Here is a 4,335-nt window from a genome sequence, read left to right on the forward strand (position 1 = left end):
GCCTCCCAAAGTGCTGGGATTACAGACCTGAGCCACCACACCTGGCCTATGTATATATTTTAATAGAGATGAGGTCTTGCCATGTTGCCCAGGCTGGTCTCCAACTCCTCTGCTCAGGCAATCCTCCTGCCTTGGCCTCCCCAAGTACTGAGATTGCAGATGTGAGCCACCATGCCCAGCTGAAATACTGAATTTTCATACGTATCTGGGTCTATTTCTGGACTTTCTCTTCTTTTCACCTAGTCTGTTCAATCTATTTGTGTGCCACTTCCACAATTAAGCATTTAGTTTAAATAAAGGTACTATGTACTTTTTTTGATTTGGAGAGCTGGAGTTTGGGGGTGTGTGTGTTTTATTTTAGAGACAGGGTCTCACTTTGTCACCTAGGAGTGCGCCACCACACCTGGCTAATTTCTGTATTTTTAGTAGAGATGGGGTTTTGCCATGTTGGCCAGGCTGGTCTCGAACTCCCGACCTCAGGTGATCCATCCACCTCAGCCTCCCAAAGTGCTGGGATTACAGGCATGAGCCACCATGGCTGGGACCCAACTAATTATTTGTGTTTTTGTAGAGATGGCGTGTTACAGAGAGCTGGAGTTTTAATGATCTAGTTAGGTATTCTTACCTCAGACCTTTCCCTTTCTCAATCCCGGAGAATTTCCACTACGCACACACCCATTTAGAGGACTCAGCTTCAAGGGAAGCAGCTTCCACCGCATTATCCCCCAGTTTATGTGCCAGGGCAGTGATTTCACAAACCACAACGGCACCAGGGGCAAGTCCATCTACAAGAAGAAGTTTGATGATGAAAACTTTATCTTCAAACACACAGGACCAGGTAGGAACTACTCATCTGTGGTGACAAGGGAGGCTGGGCAAGGGCGGCTGGCTGTGCAGGATGGAAGGATGAGCCGTGGTTCTGGCTGAGAAACAGGGAGTCTGGAGGAGACCCAGCCACCAGACACAGGAGGACCGTTCAGCCTTGCTAGGGTGGAGTTAACTTTGGGCTTTGAAAAGCTTTTTTGTTTTTTGTTTTGGCTTATTTCAGTTCCCATTTGTCTCCTTTCATTAGGAAAGGAAGATGCATAAATGCCTGGGTCTGCTCCTACAGTGGTGTCTTGTTATTGTTTTTGTAACTTTTTATTTTATGTAATGTCAAGCTCATGGAAGAGTTACAAGAATATTGCGATGAACCCCACACACCTTTGCTGGCATTTACTCAGGTTCACCAGTTGTTTATATTGGTGAACATCATTTCCTATTTATTCTCCTTCTGTATATATTTATAGACAGTGCGTATTTTTTTAGAGCCATTTGAGAGTAAGTTGGAGAGTTCATGTTCATCCACCACTAAATACTTCAGCTTGTATTTCATAAGAAACAGGGTAGTTTTAATATTACCAGGACATAGTTCTCAAAATCAGAAAACGAACACTGCTACAATACTATTCTCTCATCTGCAGTGCATATTCAGATTTCCTCATGTGATACCACATCATCCTTTTGGGGGTTTTCATGGTTGGCACATGTCCTAGACTCATAGATGCGCTGCCCATCCACCCGCGCCACACTGCCCTGTTGCCTCACTCACATCCCACGCACCGTCGCTGGACGCACTCTCCTTCCTCTTGCCAAGGAGCCCGCTGCCTCTGTCTCATGCTCCTTACCTAGTGCAGAACTCAGTGTGCTGGAGAAAAGCACAGCCCTGAGCTATCTGGTCCCTCTTGAGTTGAGGAGCTCAGGTCTTAAGGAATGAGCAATACCCAGTGGTCCTCCCAGATTGCCGGAGGTACTTGTCATCCATGGTCTGACTGGAAAACACGCCTTTTCTTCACTCCTCAGCCCTCCGGCATTGCTTCATACACCTCCCTCTCAACTGATGGTGTCACTTATTTATAGAAACAATCATAAGAGAACTATTTAGTCTTCCCACAACCAGATCTAATCCCCTGCCTGCATCATTCTCTCCTGCCTGGCCTGCTTGCCTTCCTGTGACAATGGTGGCCTCCCTCTTCTCTTACCTTCTGCCCCATGGTGTCTTCCCTCAGTCTCTTCCCTTGTCTCTTCTTCCTCCTAGTCTCTCAATTTTTGGAGGGACCCAGTGCTCACCATGGCTTTTCTTTATCTGTATTCACTCTTTACCTTAATAGTTCTCACCCTTTTAGCCTAGCACCTGCCTCTTACAGCTCATGCTCTGGTGTGCTGAGATGGAAGTCTCAGCTCTATACCCTTCCAGTGAATGCCTAATTAAAAACACGGTATTGGCTGGGTGCAGTGGCTCATGCCTATAATCCCAGCACTTTGGGAGGCCGAGGTGGGAGGATTGCTTGAACCAAGGAGTTTGAGACCAGCCTGGGCAACATGGCAAGACCCCATCTCTACAGAAAATACAAAAATCAGCTAGGCATTGTGGCGAACACCTGTAGTCCCAGCTACTCAGGAGGCTGAGGTGGGAGGATGGCTTGAGCTGGGGAGGTGGAGGTTGCAATGAGCCAAGATTGCACCATTTGGACTCCAGCCTGGGTGATAGAGTGAGACTCTGTCTCAAACAAAAAAACCCACAGTATTATGCCATAGTTGTAATATAAAGGGAAATTAAAGGAAAATAATTTGTAATAACATAATATGCATTTCAGTATTCAAATGCTTGGACACGACTACATGAAGTAGTTGAATATGTGTACTTCTGCCTAGAGCCGCACTTAGTAGTGTCGATTGATTCAGGTATGTTGTTTTGGCAGAATCAAAGTAACATGATATTTTGAAATAGTAAAAATCTCTTAGTAAAATTTGGAACAAAAAGAAATGAAAAAAATTGATACAAAAAAATAATTATTTGGATTTATATGGAACATAGAGTTAGGTTCTAGGCTCAGATCGTTATAAATAGATTTTCCTTATCTACATGAATGTTATTCAGGGCTTTTGAAAGTGCAGGTTTTAGAATAACTCTCCATTAGGTAGGCGACTGCAGGACATCTAGAGTCCCTCCCTGATCCCTTCCTTCTAATGCCAGTAGCACCCTATTACCACCAAAAATAGACTGCAGTTTCTAGTAGCCCCTAGGGGGCAGTATGACACCACTGAGAACCCATGCGCTGGGCAGTCACGCTGCCCAGTCCCAGAACTTTCAGTGAAATCACTGAATTAAGTTTGTCCACGTGGGTCTCCATGCTGATGGCTCCCTGAGTTCCAGACTCCTGTCCAACCACCTACCTGTCACCTTTGCTGGATATCCTATGAGCATCTCACACTTCACATGTCCAAAATGTGGCCTTGGCCTTCTCCTCCACACCCTTCCTCCCCCTTTTCTCTGTTTCAGTAAATGACTCCACCATCCACTTAGCTGCTTGGTCAGAAACTTAGGAGTCATCATGGACTACATGTCACCTACAGGTCACATCTATCTGACTTCAAGTCATCTCCTGGCGCAGGCACTCTTCACCCATCCACCATGACCACCAAGTCCTGTTTCCAGCCTGGTTGCTTCACCCTCATAGTCTGATCTTCACCTGGCAGTCAGAGTGATTGTTTTTAATCATAAATCTGATCACATCATCCTCCTGCTGACCCATCCTGCACTGTGCGTGGGACCCTGTCCTACAGGGCTAACCCAACTTGGGTCCTGGCACTTCTCTGTACCCCTAGGATGTGCTGCTGCCCCTTGCCTTCTGCATCCATAGGCAATCTTGCTGTTTCTCAGACATGCTGAGCTCACTCCTGCCTCAGGGCCTTTGCATATGCCCTTTCCTCTCCTGGAGTGTTCTTCCTCCACTGTCCAGATGGTTCACACCCACTTCCTTTAGATGCCACGCATGTGTCCCCTCGGCTGACAGGCCTACCCTGACCTCTCCCTAAAATAGGCTTTCCTGCCATCTCACTCTTCTTTTTAATCAGCTTCAGTTTTCTTCTTATGCTTATTACCTGAAATTGTATTATACATTTATTATTTTACTTATTTGTTTTCTGTCTCCCTTTCTCCCATGTCAGCCTCATGAGGGCAGGACTTAGGCTTTCTTGTTCACCATTGTATTCTGGAACAGTGTCTGGCACACAGCAAGCATGCAATAAATATTTGAATATTTATTTTAAAAAGCTATTGGTTGGGTGTGGTGGCTCATGCCTATAATCCCAGCACTTTGGGAGGCCAAGGCTGGCAGATCACCTGAAGTCAGGAGTTAGAAACCACCCTGGCCAACATGGTGAAACCCCGTCTCTGCTAAAAATACAAAAAAAAAATAGCCAGGTGTGGTGGTGGGTACATGTAATCTCAGCTACTTGGGAGGCTGAGGCAGTAGAATTGCTTGAACCCAGGAGGCGGAGGTTGCAGTGAGC

General features: G+C 46.0%; 1 long non-coding RNA gene across 1 annotated transcript in view; it reads left to right on the plus strand.

The window, feature by feature from the left end:
- The first annotated feature begins 648 nt into the window (after positions 1–648).
- LOC105537962 overlaps positions 649–4,335 on the plus strand; it is a 30,490-nt gene continuing 26,803 nt past the window's right edge. Inside the window, exon 1 of the long non-coding RNA XR_001005807.1 lies at positions 649–775. This is a non-coding gene — a long non-coding RNA (uncharacterized LOC105537962). The remainder of the gene's footprint in view (positions 776–4,335) is intronic.

Source organism: Mandrillus leucophaeus, unplaced genomic scaffold (genome assembly GCF_000951045.1).
Source record: "Mandrillus leucophaeus isolate KB7577 unplaced genomic scaffold, Mleu.le_1.0 Scaffold182, whole genome shotgun sequence".
Taxonomy (NCBI): Eukaryota; Metazoa; Chordata; class Mammalia; order Primates; family Cercopithecidae; genus Mandrillus; species Mandrillus leucophaeus.